The sequence below is a fragment of the Castor canadensis genome, chromosome 1 (genome assembly GCF_047511655.1).
Source record: "Castor canadensis chromosome 1, mCasCan1.hap1v2, whole genome shotgun sequence".
Lineage (NCBI taxonomy): Eukaryota > Metazoa > Chordata > Mammalia > Rodentia > Castoridae > Castor > Castor canadensis.
The window spans coordinates 85608078-85633112 of NC_133386.1; the positions used below are offsets into that span (position 1 = coordinate 85608078).

Here is a 25035-nt window from a genome sequence, read left to right on the forward strand (position 1 = left end):
AGAGTAACAGAATTTAGTAACTTCATTCCTTCCTTTTACTTACTCTCATATCTAGCCTTTAGGTGAGGCCTATTAATTCTGCATTTAAACTTACCTCAACTCTGCCCACTTCTCTCCATTACCTCTGCTTTCACCACCATTTAAGCCATCTTCATCTCCTACTTTCTTTGGAAAGCTCCAACAGTCCCCTAAGCAATCTCCCTCAATCTACATCCGCCACACCCATTAACACTTTTCCCCTGAGTAAACTTTACAAAGCAACTATGGGCTTTTGGGGGACAGGGCAGGAGGGAAGGAAGGGGCTCACTATGTAGCCCAAGCTAGTCTCCAAACCATGATCCTTCTGCCTCAGCCTCCAGTGCTGGAATTACAGGAATGTGCAACCATAACCTTTTTAAACCAAAAATCACTACTGAAGCAGATAATAAGCTTTTTAAATACTACTTTGACAAAGCAGATATAGTGCATGAATCTGAATTTTTCTTCCTCTAAATTATTTGAAGTAACCTATTTTAATTACCCAAATTTGGTGAGATTATAATTTCCCCATCTAGATTTCCATGTAATATTGCCTGACAAAGCATTGATAAAGAAAATGTGCTGTGGAGGTGTGACTCAAGTGGTAGAGTGCCTGCTTTGCAAGCTGGAAGCCCTGAATTCAAACCCCAGTACCACCAAAAGAAAAGAAAGAAAGAAAATGTGCTGTGCTATGTTGTAAAACATGCCTTTTAGTACCCAAACTGTCCTTAACTGGACAGCTGCCTATTTCATGGAAATGGAAAGCAAATTTGCATAAATTCAAATAAGAGAAAGTATGAATGGAGCTTTAGAAATACAGCTCTGGACTGTAAGAGTGACACAAGAGGTGGAGTGCCTGCTTAGCAACCATGAGGCCCTGAGTTCAAAGCCCAGTATCACCACAAAATTAGAAATACAGCTCTCACAGATCTGGATCTAACCATAATTTTAATAGCTATATTCCTGAAAAAAAGGATTCAAAAATACCAAATGAAGAGTTTTCTGTTAACTTGCACAGGCAAAAAAATTGATTACAATTGTTAAGTGTGGGAAGGCTCTTAGGAAAATGAGTGGGATTGTAGTTAATTAATTTATACTCAGGTATAATATTGTCTGAGTTTCCATCTGAATCAGACTATCTGAATCAGGACCAAGACCTTTATACTCTGAAAAAATATATTTTTGTTTAAGGTCACCAAAAAGTGCCATTGGATAACAAATTATAACAACATTTAGCTAGAAAAGAACCTGAGATAAAGCCATCTCACCTTATCTAAGTGGAAGCACCCCAAAGTTTGAAGCTTCACTCAAGTTGGGAGAAAACAATTTCCATGGGAGACTATAGCTCATACTTTAGGAGATGAGAAAATAAACCACTTGATTTTACCACACTTTACACAGTTTGTTGTTGAATTGTTTTATTTTACTTTTAAATTAGTTCTCATTCATGGAACTTCCTCTTTACCATTTGTTCTTTTCTTGTTTCTGATCCTCTAACTTACAGAGACAAATCATTTATGATTTTATATAACTATCCCAATTTAGTTCTATGATTCTTCTGGACTTTTCTGCTGTAAGAATTGTTATTATTAATTTTCATCTCTTTTTCTCTCCTAAGATGTCCATAGATCATTTTTAATTATTTTTGTTTGTTTTGGTTTTGATGCTGGGATCATATCTGGGGCCTTGAGAATACTAAATATGCATTCTAACTCTGAACTATACCCTAAGCCCCACTTAAGGAACTCTTAATTCCTATCTTTCTTTTCCTCCCACCTCTCTTTTGTATACCTCCATCTTTAAATAGTGATTTCTCTTCCTTTGTAACTTTGAACATCTACCTTTGAAACCTAGGCATAGATTTATTGTGCTGTCTTACATTTCTTTAACTTAAACACAATAGTGGCATGCATGGAGCATGAAGGTTATGTTAGGTAGCACTGTATGATACGTGTTGGAAAGAACACTGAAATAGTGTGAGAAAAATCAGAGTTGGAGTAATAGCTCCACTGTATCTAACAGTAAAACCTTGAGTAAAATCTAACCTCTAGTCCTCATTTCCATGATTATAAAAATTGGGATTAAAGCTAGGCATGGTGGAGCATGCCTGTATTGCCAGCTACTTGGGAGGCTAAGGTGGGAGGATCAAAAGTTTGAGGCCTGCCTGAACTACATAATGAGTTCAAGGCTGGCCTGTGCAGCTAATTAGACTCTGTCTCAAAATAAAAATTAAAAAGGGCTGAGAATGTAGCTCTGTGGTAGAGCACTTCCCTAGCATACACAAGGCCCTAGGTGTGATCCCCAGTACTGCCAAAAAAGAAAAACAATTGTGACCAAAATACCTCCCCATCCTCAGTCACAGGATAAATATAAAGCTTATATAGGAGAAAGGTTACTAAAGTACTTTGAAAATCTCCGAGTACTGTTTAAAGTTGTGTAATTTATCAGAGTGTTCTTATTTTATCCTTATCATCTTTGCATCTCATTTTTCTCTCTATTAGTACTAATAATTCTGTTTTTATCTTTACAATAATTTTTTTGTGGTACTGGAGTTTGAACTCAGGACCTCACACTTGCTAGGCAGATGCTGCACCACTTGAGCCACTCTGCCAGCCCTTTTTTGTATTGAGTATTTTCAAGTTAGGGTCTAATGAATTGCTTGCCTGGGCTGGCTTTGAACCATGATCCTCCTTATCTCTGCCTCCTGAATAGCTAGGATTACAGGTGTGAGCCACCAGTGCCAGGCCTTTACATAATTATACAAGATTATAGTAGTCTAATAACCCTTCTTGGTTACAAAGTAAAAATTATCTCTATTACTAGGCTATCCTTTTTCTTACCTAAATAAAATAAATAAAATATATTTATTTATAGTATATTTTCTTTGATCTAAGTAGCCAATCTCACCTTGGGCTGTAGCTCTGTGGTAGAGTGGTTGCCTAGCTTGTACAAGGCCCTGGGTTCAGTATCCAGCACTGCAAGGAAAAACAAAAGCACAAAAAACTTTAAAACAAGTAACAAATCTCCTTAATATATTCTCATACTTTGGCTTCCTGTCCGTTTATGGAACTAATTGAACATTACAGCATACTCTTTGCATTACTACTCATGGATGTTCCAGGGTATAGATAGCGTACATCATCTCTGCCTCCCATGGTACTTCTCCATTCCTTTTTGTTCTGAAAGAATCAGCAGAAATTATTAAAGCATGTTTTATCTCTGCTAGTAATAATTCTAACTACCTTTTATCTTTACAATAGTTAGGCAAGATAGAGAACATTATCTCTTTTTTTACAGTTGAAGAAACTGAAGTTCAAGATGGTTGACTAGGGAGAGAGGCCCAAACAATGTATGCACATATGAATAAATGTACAAACAATTTTTAAAAAGATGGTTGGCTAGTCTTTCTAAGGTTATACAGCTAGGGAGTGGCCAAGAAGTGTGAATTTGTTGATTCGTGAATTTACCAAAACCCATTCTCTCTTCCTGTCTTGTGTATCTCCTGCTCTGCCAAGTCTCCATGGGCCTCCTGGTGTCCGTGTTCCATTACCTCTCCATATCAGTAATTGGCATTTACTGAGCTTGTTATCACTAGGAGGGAAGAACTATGAACACTCTCATTGAATTCATTCTTTTCTAAAAGGACCATTTTTCCTGCTGATTTAATTTTAATATCCTCTAGTATCCCAAAGTATTAGCTCAGTATTTTTAAAATTTACAAACTGGTAATAGTCCCATTTCATCCAGATCACTAACAAAGAGAATGAATAAAATTAACCTTGAGAGTGACCCTGTGTGTCATCACCCAGGACATTCTTTCAGATTTATTGTAACCCTTACATTATAGTCCCCAAACCAGCCCACAAGTCCATGAACCTTCATCCAGATTTTGAAAGTATTTCATTTTTAGGTGTTTTCACTTAACACTGACACTATTTTAACACTTTAAAGACATCTCACTTGCTAGAATTTGATTCTGGTTTGGTTCTTATCCAGGAACTTCTTTTGTAACAAAATACCTAATTTTAAGCATTAGCAAAACTACCCTGTATTTCATCAGAAATATTCTCCACACCCCTCCCAGGGTGTTACATTTCCAGCTATGCATGCCATGTGGTCTTCTTGGGCTCCTCCTCTTGAAAGAAGCACACTTCTCAGCATTTCATATGTAAGTAAGATAACCATTACATTAAAGTTTTGCTACAATGCACTATGTGTACACTAATGTGGGGAGAAAAGTAAGTGCCTTCATGCCAGAATTGTACAACACTGGATGACTCTTTTGGGGGAAAATAAACTTTTTGGTGTATAATTTTATTATTAATTTTCCTCTTTGACTCAACAATATACAGTAATGTGTCTTGGTTAACTAATATCATTTTACCCATCTACCATCATTTATTTCAAAGTATGCTGTCTTTTTAATGGTATAGAATGCTATTAAGAGAAGGAAAAAAAGACCAATAGCATAAAAATTGAGAAGTTTTGTCCTTTAATTGTGGTTTCTAATTTGATTGTATAATAAACATACCATGACTCTCAATCCTTCATGCATCTTTTTTTCTATGCATTTATTTGTCATCACTTTGAACTATAGGTAAGATAACATGAGCTTTCTATATGTGAATTATAATTTTACCAAATTACATAAGAACCTCTAGCTCTTCTTGCATGTGCGTGTGCGTGCATGCATGTGTGAGTGACTGGGATTTTAAGTGCTGGTGTTTGTTTTTATTTTTGTTTTTGGAGAGTTAGGGGTGGGGTTGCTTTTGTTTTTGTATGTTTTTATTTCTTTAGTTATTTGGTTTTTGGTGTTGGTGTTTTTTTCTTTGGTTCTGTTCATGATTTTTTTTTTTTTTTGAGAGTAGGTAGCCCAGTGTAGCCCAGGCTGGTGTTGAACTCATGATCCTCCTGCCTTAGCATTCCAAGTGTTATTACAGGCACATACCACCGAGCCTGCATCACATTAAAGGTTTTTACAAGTGAGAGACTGGATCAAACAATTGTTTGTGCTACTCAGAGGTAACTAAAAAGTTTACTTTTATTTCAACGAGTTTCTTATTAGCCCTACGGAACACTTTTGAACCTTTCCCAGACACTCAAATTTCTAACACATGGGTGGTTTACTATATCATGTGCGTGTGAGTGCGTGCGTGTGTGAGTGACTGGGATTTTAACTTAGGGCTTCATGCTTACAAAGCAGGCAATATACTACTTGAGCAACACTTTCATTTTGCTCTGGTTATTTTGGAGATAAGGTCTTGCAAACTATTTGCCGGGGCTGGCCTCAAACCTCAGCTTAGCATTACAGTCATGAGCCACCAGAGCCCAGCTCATACTTTTGGGTTTTTTTGAGACAGGGTCTCACTATGTAGCCCAGGTTGCCCCAGAATTTAACAATCCTCCCACATCAGCCTCCCGAGCGCTAGCATTACAAGTATTCACCACCACACCCCCATGGTATATCATACTGTCATGAATCTTCATATTGATTGATTCCTTCAATACAGCTGTCAATTACAAAGATGTAACTACATTAATGTGTAGATGTTTAAATATTGTCAGTTTTCTAGAAAGTGATCCACTAAGAGAGTAGAGGAGTGTTTACATTTACATAGGACTAATGTGACTCCTTTAAATTTTTTTTTTCTTTTTTCAGTACTGGGGCTTGAACTCAGGGCCTACACCTTGAGCCACTCCAACAACCCTTTTTTGTGATGGAATTTTTCGAGATAGGTCTCACCAACTATTTTCCTGTGCTGGCTTTCAACTGTGATCTCTGCCTCCTGAGTAGCTAGGATTGCAGGTGAGAGCCATTGGTGCCTAGTTCTCCTTCAGATCTTAGTAGTTCTTTCTAGGCAGGTGTTCTATTGCTTCAGCCACCCCTCCTGGTCATGGGTTTTCATAGTTCTTCTTTTATTAGCTGCTCCCTATCCTTTTTAAGCAATATGCCTGTCCCTTCTTTGTTCATCTTTCTGGAAAATTTATAGTCTTATGTGTTATTCTAGGAGCACAGCTTGGAACAGTAATTTCACTTCCTCTTTCTGGACTCATTTGCTACTACATGAATTGGACTTATGTCTTCTACTTTTTTGATAAGTTAAAATTTGAACCTAAGTTTTATAGCATAACAAATCCAAACTGTAATAATCAGTTAATATATTTTAATATATAATAAGACATATATATATGTCTAATCATCAGTTAAAATATATACATTATTCCAACTTGCTGAAGTAATCATCTCCTAAACCACAAAGTTCTAAATCACTGACACCTGCTTTTCAATTTCCCATGGTTAAAAGGATCTACCTGAGTTATCACCTGATGTTAGTTTTAGACTATTTCTCAGTAGAAGCTGCTGTTGAATCCTGAAATTAAATGCCACACTACCAAAAGTTACTGTGTTGGGTACTATAAAAAATGTGTTGGAAAATATTTCTTCTCATCAAAGCAGGTGGGATGCTCACATTTGGCCCTTATTTTAGTCTGAGGACATGTCTCAGATTCATTGGCAAGATAAGATACATTCTGAACAAATTAGATTTTCATGTAGACATTTCATGCAGGAAATACATCTACCATCAAAAACAACAGCAGGAGCATGACTAAAATGGTAAAGTGCTTGCCTAGCATGTGCATGACCCTGAGTTCAATTCCCCCTGTACTGAAAAAAATCTGACTACTAAGTCATGAGAAATCAAAACAAATGAACAAAGTAGACACTTATGGAAATATATAGATTGTAGAAATTTATTTTCAAAAAGGTTTGTCAGGTGGTCCATGACTGCAATCCCAGCACTGAAGAGACTGAGGCTGTATAACAAGACCCTGTCCCCCAAAAAAAACTTGTCTGGTAGATCCTGATAGGCAGAGCCATGTGGTTAAAAGCTGTTTTCTCAAAATGTATAGGAATTACACATTAAAGAATTGAAACTTGAAATTGAAACTCATTTTACGTTGAATTTACAGTTAGGTTTTCTTTCAAGTCATGTAAAAATTGCTGTTAATACATTCTAAATTTACTTAACTATTATTTTTCTATTTTAAGGTATAATTGGAATACCTAAAATAATACATAAAATACATAAATAAAATACATAAATAATACATAATACATACATAAATACATAAATAATATACATACATAAATACATAATACATAAATACATAATACATACATAATAAATACATAAATAAAATACATAAAATAATTGTTTATTTTATGGATCTGGCTAGTTAGTGATACACCAAAAACTCACAAAACAATCTCCCATTATGAAAAACAATACATTCTTTCATCATTAAAAAAATCAGGTATGGATTTTATTTATTTTAAAATTTGGTACATTTTTTTTAATTTCAGGGATTGATAAGAGTGGCCCAGGTAGTGGAGTGCCTGTATAGCAAACATAAAGCCCAGAGTTCAAACCCTAGTACTATACAAAAACAGAAAACCAACCAGTGTTTTCATATCTGTGTTTTGTTTTATTTTGTTTATTTATTTTGCAGTACTCGGGATCCAACTCAGAGGCCTCATGCAAGCTAGGGGAGTACTGTACCACTTAACTACATCCCTATCCCTACCTAGGGATCTTACCTCTCATCTACCCACAAAGTATTAAATTGGTCAAGTATGATGCTGGCCTCAGAATTTTTAAAGCTTCCCTGGTGATTGCCTGCAGCAATGTATAGGAGCCAATGCTCCATAAAATCATCTAAAAGTAAAATTTCAATTCCTTGGCAGACTTTTTGTCATTTGTTTGCCTTGGTTGTGTTCTGTTTATTTAGTAGGTCTGGAGTAGAGTACAAGCCCCTGTAATTTTAACATGAGAGAGGCAGTGTGAAGGACAGCTGGAACCAGAACTATTGCTGCAAAAGTACAAGTGCACTATTCCCTGTGTCCCTTGCACCTTTGTTACACGTTGACAGGCCAACATGCTAAATAAAAAGTCCCTAATGCAAAAACAATAAAAGACCCAAAAAAAAAGAAATCCCTAGCAAAAAGGCCACAAAAAAGTTAATACTAGAAGACAGATTCCAAGATGGCGACTAGAGGGAGGAAGCAGAAAATGTGCTTCCTAAAGTAAAATCTTGGAGAGACGCTGGAAATACAAGTTACAGGAAAAACCACCAAGAAGAGGCAAAACTCGGACACCTCCACACTCCCAGCCCATGCATAGCATCCCCACTCCACATTAAACAGAGAAACCAGGAGGGCTCCCGCACCACCAGACACCAGTGCCTAACCTGCTTGGGAGAAGCAGACCACCAGGTGAGCTAAGAGGCACGCGGTACTCCCACACACAACCCTGGGCCAGATCAGCATAGTCCCCTGGACAGACTGACCCCCACCCAGGGAAAAAAGAGAAAAAAACAAGCTGAATAATAAACAAGCAGCTGAAAAAAAAAGAAAGGTAGCAAAGAGGGCGGGGCACCCTGAGCTCCAGAGGGTGGGGGAGGGCACTCCCTCGTGGAACTGTAAATAAACAAGCCCACTAGAGAAGCCAGGAATGACAGCACCCGCCCAGCAACCTTAGAGTGGGAAAGCTTGTAACAGTGACTGTCGTGAGGAGGGTTCCACTGGAGAGTGGGGGAGGGGTACTTCCCACGTGAACTGTAAATAAACATGCTGGCCAGAGTAGGCAGGTGTGGTGCAACCTCCCCAGTGTGCTTGGAGAGGGGAAGGCTTGCAACAGCAGCTAAAGTGTGGCACGCTGCACTGGAGAGTGGGGAGGGGCACATCCCATGTGAACTCTAAATAAAAGAAAAAAACAGACTGCAATTGTAACAGGTGGGTAGGGCTGCATACTGGAGAAAATGAAAGGGGCATGTGTCCAGGAGAACTCTAAATAAACAAAGCCTGCAGCAGCAGATGACTGACAGTAGGAGGCAGGTGAGCCACAGCCTCAGGTAGACATTCACAAACCTGTCTCCAGACTCTCTTTTTTTTTTTTTTCTTCCTTTGATGAAACAACACTGGTTGCTGAAGGACTAACTGAAACTGTACTGCATTTGAACTTGGAATTTTTTTTTCTTTTTTCTTTTTTCTTTTTTCCCCTTTGATGAGAAAATGACAGAACTACTTCTCAGACATTGAGAAGTCTTTAGGACTGGATTGCTGAAGGACTAACACCAAAATTATTAAGACTGAAACTTTATTGCATTTGAACTTATGGATTTTTTTTAATTTTTTATTATTATCCTCTTTCTGTCTCTCTAGTGCCTATTTAGCTTACCATTGATTAGTACACTATCTCTCCCTGTTTCTTTCTGTTTTTTTTGTTTGTTTGTCTCTTTGGTTGGGTTTTTTTGTTTGTTTTGTTTTGTTTTCCCTTTTTCTTTACCTCTTTGCTTTCTGTCTCCTCTCACCTTTCCATTCTAGATATCACCATTGTTATTATTACAAGCTAAAGAATACTGAATTACACACAATATAGGGACAGTAACAGTAGCAAGGGCAATGATGGGAAGACAGAATAAAGAGGGAAACCATTTCCCCCCAATAATAAATTAGTACAGGAACAAGAGGAAAATGAAGAAATCAGATACCCAGATCCAGACTCCAACAAAACAAGATAAACTATGCCAAAGAACCCAATGAAGACCACAAGAGCACTCTGAAAGAAGAAATCCTGCAAGTAATCAATGAGAATTTTATAGAGATAATACTTGATATGGTCAACCAAAATGTACAGGAGACACTCAAGAAATTCTAAGACAACAAAAATAGAGAATTTGAGAAAGCACAAGAAGAAGTAAAAGAAACCATAGAAGCACTGTATAACCACCAAAGTGAAACAAAGAATACAATAAATAAAGAGATAAATGAACTCAGGGTGAAAATAGACAATATTAAAGAGGAAGTGACTCAGGCTATGGAAGCCCTCAGAAAAAAGAATGAAACAGAACTGCAAAACAAAATGGAAGGCCAATCCAGCAGAATAGAACAAGCAGAAGACACAATCTCAGAACTCAAAGATGAAATGGTAAGTAAAAGAAAAACCAAAGAACTATTAAACAACTCAAGACCTGTGAAAAGAAAATGCAAGAACTTACTGACTCCATCAAAAGACCAAACCTGAGAATCATGGGCATTGAATGAAGGAGAAGAGGTACAAACAAAAGGAATGTGTAATATATTCAACAAAATAATTACAGAAAATTTCCCAAATCTAGAAAAAACTATGCCCATAAGGTACAGGAGGCCTCCAGAACTCCAAAGAGACCCGACCAAAATAGAACTACCCCACGACATATTATCATTAAAACAACAAGTACAGAAACTAGAGAAAGAATATTGAAGGCTGTAAGAGAGAAAAACCAAATAACATACAAAGGTAAACACATCAAAATCACAGCAGACTTCTCAACAGAGACATTAAAAGCAAGAAGAGCTTGGGTTGAGCTCTTCCAGGCACTGAATGAAAATAACTTCAACCCTAGGATACTCTACCCAGCAAAACTATCATTCAAAATAGATGGATCAATAAAAGTCATCCATGATAAGCAGAAACTACGACAATATACGACCACCAAGCCACCACAACAAAAGATTCTTCAAGGGATTCTGCACACAGAAAATGAAAACAACCATAACCATGAAAGGGGAGGCCATACCAAACCACAGGATAAGAAAAGGCAAGAGAGTAGAGAGTAACATCAACTTATCTACACACAATCAAACCCTCAAAAAACTAAGATAATGAAATGACAGGAATCACTACTAACTCTTAATGTTAACGGACTTAATTCCCCCATCAAAAGGCACCATTTGACAAACTGGATTAAAAAGGAAGATCCAACAATTTGTTTCTTACAGGAGACCCATCTAATCAATAGAAATAAGCATAGGCTTAGGATGAAGGAGGAAGAAAATTTACCAAGCCAGTGGCCCCCAAAAACAGGTGGGAGTAGCAATACTTTTCTCTGACAAAGTAGACTTCAAACCTACATTGATCAAATGAGATAAAGGAGGACATTCCATACTAATAAAAGAGGAAACAGACCAACAGAAAATAACAATTATCAATCTATATGAACCCAATGTCAATGCACCCAATTTCATCAAACATACCCTGAAGGACCTAAAAGCATACATTAACTCCAACACAGTGGTCCTGGGAGACTTTAACACTCCACTATCATCAATAGATAGGTCATCCAAACAAAAAATCAATAAAAAAAAGTCCAAGATCTAAAACATACCATAGATCAAATGGACCTACTTGATGTCTACAAAACATTTCATCCAATTTCTACACAATATACATTCTTCTCAGCAGCTCACAGAACCTTCTCCAAAGTAGATCATATACTAGGTCACAAAGCAAGCCTCAGCAAATATAAGAAAATGGAAATTATACCATGCATTCTATCTGACCACAATGCAATAAAACTAGAATTCAACAACAAAAATAAAGACAAAAAGCATGCAAACAGCTGGAAATTGAATAACTCATTGCTTAATGAACAATGGGTCATTGATGAAATAAAAGAGGAAATTAAAAGGTTCCTGGAAGTCAATGAAAATGAAAACACAACCTACCGGAACCTATGGGACACAGCAAAGGCAGTCCTGAGAGGAAAGTTTATAGCCATGAGTGCATATATTAAAAAAACTGAAAGATCTCAAATCAATGACATAATGTTACATCTCAAACTCATAGAAAAGCAAGAAGAAGCAAATCCCAAAACAAATAGAATGAGAGAAATAATAAAAATAAGAGCTGAAATCAATGAGATAGAAACCAAAAACACCATAAAAAGAATTAAAGAAACAAAAAGTTGGTTCTTTGAAAAAATAAACAAGATTGACAGACCCCTGGCAAACCTGACTAAAATGAGGAGAGAAAAAACCCAAATCAGTAAAATCAGGAATGCAAAAGGGGAGATAACAACAAACACCAGGGAAGTCCAGGAAATCATCACAGACTACTTTGAGAACCTATATTCAAATGCATTTGAAAATTTGAAGAAATGGACAGATTTCTAGATACTTATGACCATCTAAAACTGAACCAAGAGGACATTAATCATCTGAATAGAACTATAACACAAAATGAAATTGAAGCAACAATCAAGAGTCTCCCCAAAAAGAAAAGTCCAGGACCTGATGGATTCTTGGCTGAATTCTATCAGACCTTTAAAGAAGAATGGATACCAACCCACCTTAAACTGTTCCACGAAATAGAGAAAGAAGGAAAATTGCCTAACACAAACTCTAAAGTTGGTACAGGAAAGAGTAGGACATACTTTGGAACTAATAGGTATATGCAAGGACTTTCTCAGTGAAACCCCAGCAGCTCCATAACTAAGAGCATGGATAAATGGGACTTCATAAAACTAAAAAGCTTCTGCTCAACAAAAGAAATGGTCTCTAAACTGAGGAGACCACCCACAGAGTGGGAGAAAATATTTGCCAGCTACACATCAGACAAAGGATTGATAACCAGAATACTTAGGGAACTCAAAAAACTAAATTCTCCCAAAATTAATGAACCACTAAAGAAATGGGCAAGTGAACTAAACAGAACTTTCTCAAAAGAAGAAATTCAAATGGCCAAAAAATACATGGAAAAAATGCTCACCATCTCTAGCCATAAAGGAAATGCAAATTAAAACTACACTAAGATTGCACCTCACCCCTGTTAGAATAGCCATCATTAGCAACACCACTAACAGCAGGTGTTGGCAAGGATGTGGGCATAAAGGAATGCAAACTAGTACAACCACTCTGGAAAAAATTTAGAGGCTTCTTAAAAATCTAAACATAGATCTACTATCCCCAGCCCCAGAGAAGCCTTCTTTTTCTTTTTCTTTTTTTTTGAAACTAAATACATTTTAATATGTTGCCCTTAACGCAGAGAAACTAAAGCAGATACCTTAAAAGCAATGAGGCTAATAGGAAAAGGGGACCAGGAACTAGAGAAAAGGTTAGATCAAAAAGAATTAACCTAGAAGGTAACACCCACGCACAGGAAATCAATGTGAGTCAATGCCCTGTATAGCTATCCTTATCTCAACTAGCAAAAACCCTTGGTCCTTCCTATTATTGCTTATACTCTCTCTTCAACAAAATTAAATATAAGGGCAAAATAGTTTCTGCCTGGTAGTGAGGGGGTTAGGGGGAGGGGGAGAGGGTGGGGGGGGTAAGAGAGGCAGTAGGAGGGTAAGGGAGGGGTGGGGTTAAGGGGGGAGAAATGACCCAAACATTTTATGCACATATGGATAAAAGAAAAATTTTTTAATAAAATAAAAAAGTTAATACCAGTTCATCTCTTTTGAAATAGCAGTGAACCCTGGAGGCAGACATAGACTTCTCTTGAAGGAACCAGAGCCTCAGTTTAAAGAAAATTTAAAATTCTGATGTCCCAGACCAGTCTCTGCCATCCACACATTATCCAAATGTACTACTGTACTTATTTACATCATGAAGTATATACAAAAATACATGACATAAATATTTACCTAAATTTTAATGGAAGCCCCTTTTGCTGTTACTTACAAATGATAACAATTTGTTACCATACTAATGTCTAATGAGACCAGTGTGTGTGAATATGCTATATTTGATGATCCAGAGTAGTTAACAAAGCACTCCTGAGGAAAAATGGCAGCTCTGGTATTTTTCTTAGGTGTTCATTGTGTTGTATATTTCTAGAATTCTCTTCTATTGACTGTCGCTCCACAGGAATCTTTTGAAGACCCTGTCAATTTTGTGAGACTTGTTTTAATTAAAACTGACTTAAAAATCCCTAAGTCCACCTAAGTACAGAGGTATAAACTGTGATCTCAAGTTCTGCCATAATACACTGAGGGCAGACAAAAAAATGAGAATGCCATTGTTAAGCCCTCTGAATTGGGGAAATTATACTGTGGGTGATCATCTGATCTATTTCAGGGCCAACTTATTTACTAAGTATAGATAGGGCTTAATTTCTTCCTTTACAATAAAAATGAGTATAAACAGAAACTCTAATGTGTCTTTTCCCAACTCAGTGGATCATTCCCCTGGGGTGCTTCTACCCTACTTTGAAGAGCGCTTCTCCACATGGTGGTATATAAAGCCCTCTGTTGCACAGATCTTCTTTTCTTTTTCTTTTTTCTTTTCTTTCTTTCTTTTTTTTTTTTTTTTGAAACAGGGCCTTACTATATTGCCTGGATTGGTCTCCAACTCTGGGCTTAAGTGATCTTCCTCCCTCAGCCTCCCAAGTAGCTAGGTGCATAGATGTACTAATTCATATAAATCATTTCAGTTGAACCAAGGTTGAATAAAGAAATATGATTTGTAGGCTGGGTGCCAGTGACTCACACCTGTAATCCTAGCTACTCTGGAGGCTGAGATCGGGAGGATTGTGGTTTGAAGCCTACCCCAGCAAAGAGTTTGGGAGACCCTATCTCGAAAATACCCAATACAATAAAAGGCTGACAGAGTGGCTCAAGGGATAGAGTGCCTGCCTAGCAAATGTGAGGCCCTGAGTTCAAACCCCAATACCGCAAAAAAAAGAAAGAAAAATGAATTGTAATAGACTCAACCTTAGGCCATAATTATGAAACCATTCTCTATTTTATAGAGAAATTAATGCTGAAGGCAGTATTTATGAGAAGTGTTTAGGATTGACACTGTCACTCTAATATTACATTTCCATTCTTTCCTCTTAATAATAATCATCTCTAGCTAGTATTTTTAAATGAAACATATTTATCATGTATTTTGCTATTTAATATTTCAAAGGAGTTGATTTTAAATTCTGGAATTTACTAGTCAAGGCTGATAGTTGAGACTGTTTTAGGTTGAACTTTAGCTAATAAGGTAGAGCGCTAAGCATTAGCACAGTGGTTGCTTATCCTAAGTTTTTCTGTTTCCTCAGCTTTCTTCACAGAAGCCAGTACCACGGAAACCTATTTTAAAATCATTGCCACCTTGAGCTATAGAGGTTGCACATTTTTCTTACAACTGGACTTTTTATACTTTATTGACATTATTGCCTACTTACATGAAGGATATCCTAAGATTCAATGTTCAAGAGGTAAGAAAACCATCTACTTCTTATGTAGAATATATATACGCATATACTTTATACATAGAATTTGTTTTCTTCTAGATGAAATTCAGTCATTTTATATCTTCCATTTTACTGTGCTTATTAAATTTTATACACATCTTTTTTTGGTTTTTTGTTTCTTGGGCTGTTGGGTTTTTTGTTGTTTTTGGTGGGACTGGTGTTTGAACTCTAGGTTTCACACTTGCAAAAGAGGAGCTCTACCGCTTGAGCCACTCCTACAGTTCATTTTCGAGATAGGGTCTGGTGAACTATTTGCCTGGGCTGGCTTTGAACCTCCTGATCTCTGACTCCTGAGTAGTTAGGATTACAGGCATGAGCTACTGGCACAAATACTGAAAAAAAAAAAAAGAGAGAGAGAGACAGTGCCTGGTGAGGAAAGCCACAATAGGAGGAATAAAAACACCAAGAATACTTACCTGGCAGGGGAGATACCATGATCACGAAGGTGGTTTTCCCAGGGCGAGGCTTATCCATTGCACTCCAGATGTGCTGACCTGTGCGATTTCCCCAAATGTGAGAAACTCGACTGCATAATTTGTGGTAGTGGGGGACTGCGTTCGCTCTCTCCCCTGAAGAAAAAAAAAAAACACCAAGAAATATTCCCAAGCTCTGGAGGGAGGGAGTGTGTGTGTGTGTGTAAATGTAAAATGGACTTACTTTTTTTTTTTTTTTTGCAATACTGGGGTTTGAACTCAGGGCCTACACCTTGAGTCACTCCACCAGCCCCTTTTTGTGAAGGGTTTTTTTCTCCAACTATTTGCCCAGCTGTCTTTGAACTATGATCCTCCTGATCTCTTCCTCCTGAGTAGCTAGGGTTACAGGAGTGAGCCACAGGCGCCCAGCAGATTTTCAGCTTGATCTTTTAAAAATAAATAAAATATGACCTAGGTTCTTTAATAAAATTATAAGAAAAAAGGAATTGAAGGGATGTGTAGATTAAAAGCGACATAAAAGACACATGAAAAATTATTAAATAATTAAAGCCTCAACTAGAGTTTAGTTAAGACCAAACTACAGTATCTAGGGTTGCACCTTGGGTGATGCAACCATAGACAAATGTGAGCATGTGTAACCAGGATGATTCTTACTTATGGAGAAAGGAAGAGGTTGTGATTGGACTAGGACAATGAAAGGCTCTCCAGGAGGCTGGCTATTTCTTGATCTAGATGGTCCTTAGAATAATCCGCTAAGGTATCCATTTATTTAACTTGTGTGGCTTTCTGTGCATGAATTTTATTTTATAGTAAAAATATTTTAAAATAAGTAAGTAGAGATTGAGGACAAAGTGTTCCATAGAGAGAATCCAGAGGCTAACAGGAAGACTTGTCTTCTCCAACAGCTCAAGTTCAGAGTAACAGCCAAGATTATGTAAACAGACAGGACTGTGATGGACCTGGTTTCCCTCTGAGACAGCTCCTTGGAGACTATGTTAAACTGAATCCCATAATCTTTCCAAATGGAAAATTATTTCCTATAATTCTAGAAACATTAACAGAATATTCCTGTTTTTCTCGTTTTCAAATGGTAGTAGTGTGTGTGTGTGTGTGTGTGTGTGTGTGTGTGTGAGTGTGTGTGTGTGTGTGTGAGATGTGTGTGTGTGTTTTCCTTCTACCATAATTAATCCTGTGTCTTCTTATTCCTTCCAGAAGGGGTTTTTATCTGCATTGCCTTATTTTGGCTGTTGGTTATGTATGATCCTGTCTGGTAAAGCAGCTGACAATTTAAGGGTAAAATGGAATTTTTCAGCTCTAAGTGTACACAGAATTTTTACCATTATAGGTAAGTGAAGTGAATCAAGTTTTGCTTTGGTTTATAGTTACTAAAGATAAGAAAAAAAATGTTTTCCTACTCTCACATATTCATACAATATACAACACCAAAAACACTTCTCTGGTTGCAACGTGTGTGGAGACTTTTCCACACACATCCAGTTCTGCAATAGACACCAGCTGGATGTGCTGTGCTATAATTCAGTTTCTCCACTGTCTTCCTGGAGATGTGTTGGTATATGTACTGCAAGCTGAGGATAAGTTCACAAAGCTGCCCCTGCCTACTTGAGATGCCCAGCACACGTCCCAGGTTCTGGCCTGTACTGTTCACTGACTGACTATAACTTGGGGTCATGACCCATCTCAGGTTCAAGTACTTTGTTCAAGTAGCTCACAGAACTCAGGGAAACACTGTATTTGTATTTGCTCACATATTACAAAGGCTATTCCAGAGGCTGCAGAGGAATGGCCAGGTGGAAGAGATGCTCAGGGTGAGTATGTTGGAAGGAGCTTGGGGCTTCCATGCTCTCCCCAGGCGCACCTCCCTCCAGTAACCTCCACATGTTCTGCTGCTTGGAAACACGTCCAAAACTTCTTGGATGTTGGGTTTTTTTTTGAGACAGGATCTCCCTACTTTTCCCAGGCTGGCTTGAACTAGCAATCCTCCTGCTTCTGTTTCTGTGTTCCAAGTGCTGGGATAATAGGCACGCACCAGCACATCTGCCCAGTCCTTTCCTTTTGAGTTTCTGTGGAGACCTCATCGTGCAGGCGTGATGAAGTAAATCTTTGGCCATTGTGATCAACCCAACCTTCAGCCCCTTCCCTTCCCCAGAGATTAGAGAGTAGAGCTAAAAGCCCCACATTTTCTTTTTTTTTTATTGTTTTATTATTCATATGTGCATACAAGGCTTGGGTCATTTCTCGCCCCTGCCCCCACCCCCTCCCTTACTACCCACGCCACCCCCGCCCTCTCCTCCATATCCCCTCAATACCCAGCAGAAACTATTTTGCCCTTATCTCTAATTTTGTTGAAGAGAGAGTATAAGCCATAATAGGAAGGAACAAGGGTTTTTACTGGTTGAGATAAGGATAGCTATACAGGGAATGGACTCACATTAATTTCCTATGCATGTGTGTTACCTTCTAGGTTAATTCCTTTTGATCTAACCTTTTCTGTAGTTCCTGATCCGCTTTTCCTATTGGCCTCAGTTGCTTTTAAGGTATCTGCTTTAGTTTCTCTGCGTTAAGGGCAACAAATGCTAGCTAATTTTTTTGGTGTCTTACCTATCCTCATACCTCCCTTGTTTGCACTCACTTTTATTGTGTGCTCAAAGTCCAATCTCCTTCTTGTGTTTGCCCTTGACCTAATGTCCACATATGAGGGAGAACATATGATTTTTTGGTCTTTTGGGCCAGGATAACCTCACTCAGAATGATGTTCTCCAATTCCATCCATTTACCAGCGAATGTAACATTTCATTCTTCTTCATGGCTGCATAAAATTCCATTGTGTATAGATACCACATTTTCTTAATCCATTCATCAGTGGTGGGACATCTTGGCTGTTTCCATAACGTGGCTATTGTGAATAGTGCTGCAATAAACATGGGTGTGCAAGTGCCTCTGGAGTAACCTGTGTCACAGTCTTTTGGGTATATCCCCAAGAGTGGTATTGCTGGATCAAATGGTAGATCAATGTTTAGCTTTTTAAGCAGCCTCCAAATTTTTTTCCAGAGTGGTTATACTAGTTTACATTCCCACCAACAATGTAAGAGGGTTCCTTTTTCCCCACATCCTCTCCAACACCTGTTGTTGGTGGTGTTGCTGATGATGGCTATTCTAACAGGGGTGAGGTGGAATCTTAGTGTGGTTTTAATTTGCATTTCCTTTATTGCTAGAGATGGTGAGCATTTTTTCATGTGTTTTTTGGCCATCTGAATTTCTTCTTTTGAGAAAGTTCTGTTTAGTTCACTTGCCCATTTCTTTATTGGTTCATTAGTTTTGGGAGAATTTAGTTTTTTAAGTTCCCTATATATTCTGGTTATCAGTCCTTTGTCTGATATATAGTTGGCAAATATTTTCTCCCACTCTGTGGGTGTTCTCTTCAGTTTAGAGACTATTTCTTTTGATGAACAGAAGCTTTTTAGTTTTATGAGGTCCCATTTATCTATGCTATCTCTTAGTTGCTGTGCTGCTGGGGTTTCATTGAGAAAATTCTTACCTATACCTACTAACTCCAGAGTATTTCCTACTCTTTCCTGTATCAACTTTAGAGTTTGTGGTCTGATATTAAGATCCTTGATTCATTTTGAGTTATTCTTGGTATAGGGTGATATACATGGATCTAGTTTGCAGACTGCTAATCAGTTTTCCCAGCAGTTTTTGTTGAAGAGCCTGCTATTTCTCCATCATATATTTTTAGCTCCTTTCTCAAAGACAAGTTGGTTATACTTGTGTGAAAACCCCACAATTCTAATCATGCATTGGTTATCTGCCCATCCAGAAGGTAACCAGGGCCAGTCATGATGGTACACACCTAATAGTACCAAATTCCAAATACTGGAGAGGCTAAGGTGAGAGGATTACTTGAGCCCAGAAGTTTGAGGCTAGCCTGGGTAACATAGTGGGACTCCATCTCAGAAAAAAGAAAAAATAACAGAGTGGAACATAGTGGTACACACTGTAATCCCAGCATCCCAGCCCTCAGGAGGCTGAAGTAGGAAGACCATGACTTCAAGGCCAGTCTGGGCTGCATTAAAGCCCTGTCTGGCACTGTCCCAGTGTCACCAGTCATTTTGTTAGCAAGCAAAAGACAATCTTATCACTCTAGAGATTCCAAGGATCTTAGGAGCTGTGTGCCAAGAACCAGAGAGCGAATACAAATTACAAATATGTAATTTCTTCTTATATCTCAATATCACAACAGTGCAAGGCAAAATAGAAATGATGATGTTAGTCATTTATTTTGTTTACATATTAAAATATTAGGATGGATTAGTGCATTTCTGTACAATATAGTCCTTTTTGAACCATGAATTTTGAGATGAAGACTTATCCTTCTTCAGTGCTGACTCTGGAAAAAGATTTTTAATACCCTGTTATTTCCACTTTGTAACAAAAAAAAAATGGCTTGCTCTGCTCAACAACATCCGCAGAGTTTTATAAATCACTTTGTTTTCTTTTCTGGGGGGAAGAGGGGGAAGCCTTTCTAACTTTTTGCCTGGATTGTCATTGACTGTTTTCAACTATTAAGTTTGAAGTGGAAACATTTAAAGCCTTTTTTGAACGAATACACATTGAATTTCAAAAATACTTAATAACTAAAATAAGTTCCTTTTTGTAGCATATAGAAATACATTTCCATTACATAGTTACTGGGTGGCACTGCTGTAGACTCACCTGGAAAAACTGGCAGCTGTTATTTGTCTATCATGCTTAACTGCCTGTAATGTCCTGTGCATAGTGTTATCAGCTGTTAGAACTAAGATGGATCACTTACCTAACTCTTCCAACAGAATGGATTATTTAACTGATCTACTTTGGTATATGAATTTTAAGCATATTCTGTGTCAGCTGTTGCTTCTCTCTACAACCATAATTTTGGTTGTTTACTTCTGTATCTTCTCTAACACTGGAGACCTTTAGCTGAGTCCTGGTCACATGCATTATGAGGTTTTCTTTGTACTACTACATTAGGTATAATATACTCAAACTTGGTTTCGGTGGGGTTTTTTGTTTTGTTTTTCTGTTGTGCTGGGAGGGGGTACATTGTGACATATACAAAAGTTCTTACAATATATCATAGTTGAGCTCACCCACCCCATCATTCTCCTTTATTCCTCCCCCTGCCCACCCCCACCGCCTGCTTCCTCTGTGTTGTTTTCTTTCTTATTGTTCTGGTGGTAGTACTGGGGTTTGAACTATGGGTCCTGCACTTGCTAGGCAGGCAATCTACCACTCAATTGAACCAGTTTTTCTAATGAGAGTCCTTTCACTAGAAAAGGTAGTTCAGTGATTCTACAGTAGGTGGCAGCAATTTCAAATTTCATTTTACTGTTTTTTGGTGTAACAAATGCTAATACTAGAGCTTCTTTTTCTTTGTAACAGGTTGACTCCAGGCATGACTGGACCTTCGATATTCCTGATAGCCACTGGATTTATAGGCTGTGATTATTCTTTGACTGTTGCATTCCTAACCATATCAACAACTCTTGCTCTTCTGGATTTGGCATCAACCATATGGATATTGCTCCTTTGTGAGTACAAATATTAAGAATTTGCTCTGATTGACTTTAAATTCTTTTCTTGTACTCATGATAAAATATATGTAAATAAATGTTACCATTTTAGCCATTTTCAAGTTACAGGTCATGCCAGTAAGTACATTGACCTTGTTGTGCAACTATCTTTACAACTTTTCATCTTCTCCCACTGGAATCCTACACCTGTTAAACAGTAATGCTGCATTTCTCCTCCTCCCATGCCCTGGTAACCGTCATTCTGCCTTCTGCCTCTATGAGTTTGACCACTGTATGAATGACTTTAAATCTCTTCACGACTTCAATTTACACAATAAATTGTTTTTAATTTTTTAAGTCAATCACCTCGTCTAGAGTATTCTCATAAAAACATTGCAATAACATAGTATAAGTGTGTCTCTCCACCCATCTAGAACAGGAACTCTGGGCAACTTCGGCTCATCATGGTGCTTGGCACATTGTGGACATTTAGTCAGATAGTGAATGCCAAGGAGCAGACCAATTGATGTGTCCAATTTTGACATTACCTGTGCAAATGGAACTGTGCAGTACTTGATAGTTTACAGAGCACATTCTCAAACATTAGCTTAATTTATCCTTAACACGTAACAGTGAGGCAGGTGTTCTTCCCTATATTAAGGCTGAGACAATCAAGTCTAGAGAAATTAAGTGGTTTGTCTTAAATCACATACTATTAAGTGATAGAGCCATAATTTGAACCTGAAATTCCTACTTTTAAGCCTGAAATTCTGCATCTCCATCTACGTCTCTGGAAGCATTGAGCCACATTCTTCTAGAATTCTTTTTTGCCAGCTGACAAGGTAAAGGAAGGGACTGTATAAACATTTTAACCCACAAGATTTAGTACACTTAATTTGTAAAAATAGTGAATATGATTTTTTTTTAGAAAAGAGGGTCTTTTACCCTTTTTTGTCTATCCCAAATTCTTCAGAATCCTGATTCCTGTTGATCTTCTCCCTTCCCTTCAATATACACTCCAATAGAAGCTCCACTACATACCCTTTCTTTTTCTTTTTTTTTATTGGTACTAGAATTTGAACTCAAGGCTTGGGCTTGCAAAGCAGGCAACTCCACCACTTGACCAACATCTCCCGTCCATTTTATTTTCATTATTTTTTATATCAGACTCCCAAGTAGCTAATATTACAGGTGTGAGCTACTGGTGCTCAGTTCACTACATACCTATAGACTTTGTGTGTGTGTTGGGGGGGAGGGTACTGTAGAGTAAATTCTGGGCCTCAGTAGGCAGGTGTTTACCACTTGAGCCACACCTCAACCCTTTTTTTTCTTTCCTTTTTTTTTCTACCCCAACCCTTTTTGGGAGGCAGAGGCAAGAGGATCTTGAGTTCCAAGCCAGCCTGGACTACATGGTGAGACCCTGTCTCAAAAAAATAAATTAAAAAGTAAAATGTAAAAAAGGCTGAGGAATATAACTCAGTGATAAAAGAGCTTGCCTGACATGCACAAGACCCTGAATTCAAACCCCCATGCCACAAAAACAAACAACAACAATAACAAAAAACACCTCACTAGTTCTTTCTAGTCCCCTATGTCTTGGTTAACAGGAGTTACATATCTTATCATCATGTTGTTTTTTAGTTAATTCTTGTTGCAATAACAACCCACTGTCCACTCAGTAGTCCAGCTCTCCTAGTTAGAACAAGAACACTTGAGGACCATAGACACTTAAGCATTCAGCACCAGGCCTTGTGGTTAAAAAAAAAAAAATTCATCGAGGTCAGTGATCACTGTGGTTTTAGCAAAGTGCATTATAAGGCATAATATTACTAAGTGTTGATTTGGAGTCAAACACATTGGATAGCATTTTAAGACTTTCTTCATCTACAAAATGACAGTAATGATCCCTACCTCATGAGACTGATTTCCTGTTAAATGAGATGATAAATGTAAAAGACTTAGAACCAGGCCTGACAGGAAGTTTCCAATAAACAGTCAATATTCCTATTAACATATAATTGTGTACATGGTATTTTCCAAGACTTTTCTTCCATGGATTGAAATAGAGGGTTTCTGTGGGTTATTTTATGTCCCATATTTAATCCCTTAAATATTTTAGGTTTTCAGCTGTTATTTCCACAGAATTCTGGTACTCCAGCAGCACAGAACCCAGACTGATGCCATACCAAAGTTTTCTTCGAAGCAGTCATCACTCTTTCATGGCCTTCCCTGGCCAACTGTGATATAAGTACTTGAATGAGCTTCTTAGTGCTGACATTTAGAATTTTACAGCATTCGTCTGCACTTAATAACTGTCACTGAAAAGGCCTGCCAACACTGCATTTGGTTATTCCTGTTGCCAAGGTGTCAATGGTTTAAAAAAAGAGACAGGTCCTGCCAAGACTGGGTAATTTAACATATGCTCCCCAAAGGGGTAAGCCAAAAAGATTTGTGCTCATGCTTTTCTTATTGTGTCATATATGTACAGATTTAAAACAGAAAAATTTATGGTGTTTATAGATAACTGAATTAAATTCAGCAGAATTTTTTTTTTCATGGGACTGGGGTTTGAACTCAGGTCTTCACGCTTGCAAAACAGGCACTCTCCTTCTTGAACCACACCTCCAATGCAGTTTGATCTTTTATTTTGGAGATGGGGGCCTCACAAACTATTTCCTGGGGCTGGACTCAAACCATGGTCCTCCCGATCTCAGCCTCCCAAGTAGCTAGGATTACAGGTGTGAACCACTGGTGCCCAACAAGAGGATTTATTATTATTATTATTATTATTTAGGTACCTTTCCATCCAAAATGGTAAGGAGAATTCAAATCAGCAGGCTGCAACCTAGATATTGAGAATCCTAACCCTAATAGAAGTGTTATTATCCCGCGGTAAGACTACATGGGCCAAGAAAACATCAAGCCTCTTGAATTTTGTCCAGAATTTACTTTATAATTACATGATTATCTCCCCCCAAAATAAAAGCTATAATTGGACTTTGCATATATCTAGGTGACCTTTATGAAAAATAAGTGCCATTACTTAATCACATTTTTTAACTTAGCTCCTTCACCACCTCTAAATTTTATTGCAAAAATATCAACTCTATATTGCAAACAATGACAAAGACTGAAGAAGAATGCCACAAACTAAAAAGTTTAGCTGGCACAGTGGCTCAAGTGGTACAAGCCTGCCTAGCAAGTGTGGGGCCCTGAGTTCAAACCCCAGTGCTCCTAAAAAGAACCAAAAGTTAAACTCAGATCTACACTCTTCCAGGTGCATTTTTTGGACTGGCAGAGTGGCTCAAGTGGTAGAGTACCTGCATAGTGAGCCTGAGGTCATGGGGTTTGAACCCAGGACCACAACAACAAAATTTTAAAAAGTTTAAAAGAAAAAGAAGTTATGGGGTAAACTAAGTTTCCATTTCCTAAGATGTGAACCATTAAATTTACAGAAAATAATTTCAAATACTGAAGTTGGAAAAATAAAAGTTCAAAGATATCCAGCTGTGACAGGCAAGCTACAACAGGGACTGTGTTTGTAAGATGAGGGACAGAATGCCAAGGCATCTAACAGAAGGCATAGCCAGGACTGTGCAAGTCAAGTTCCATTACCCAGACTCAAAGAGCTGTCCATAGACTTGTTGTTCTAGAATTTTCTCAGACATTGCCTGAAAATTGTATAGTATTGGTTGCCTTTGTAAAGAAAACAAAAATCCTGCTTAAAAATGATACTGACTTTAACCAGTTAACATTTTTTTAAAAAAGAAAAGAAAATATCAACTCTAAATATGATGAACCTTCTAGGACATAAAATTATGTTAAATTAAAACTTAGGGATTCCTAAAAAAGAAACATTTCAGTTTCTTCAATTAAGACAGTAATTAAGGGCTGGTAGAGTGCCTGAGTTCAAACTCCAGTACTGGAAAAAAAAAAAAAAAA

General features: G+C 37.7%; 1 long non-coding RNA gene and 1 other non-coding gene across 2 annotated transcripts; both read left to right on the forward strand.

The window, feature by feature from the left end:
- Positions 1-469: 469 nt before the first annotated feature.
- LOC141424816 (uncharacterized) lies at positions 470-21105 on the forward strand. The gene is made up of 5 exons (XR_012449746.1): positions 470-5824; positions 7531-8293; positions 14892-15050; positions 16733-16865; positions 20963-21105. It is a non-coding gene; the product is annotated as an uncharacterized lncRNA (long non-coding RNA).
- On the forward strand, positions 15495-15658 carry LOC141415747 (U1 spliceosomal RNA). The gene has a single exon (XR_012440702.1). It is a non-coding gene; the product is annotated as a U1 spliceosomal RNA (small nuclear RNA).
- Positions 21106-25035: the final 3930 nt, after the last annotated feature.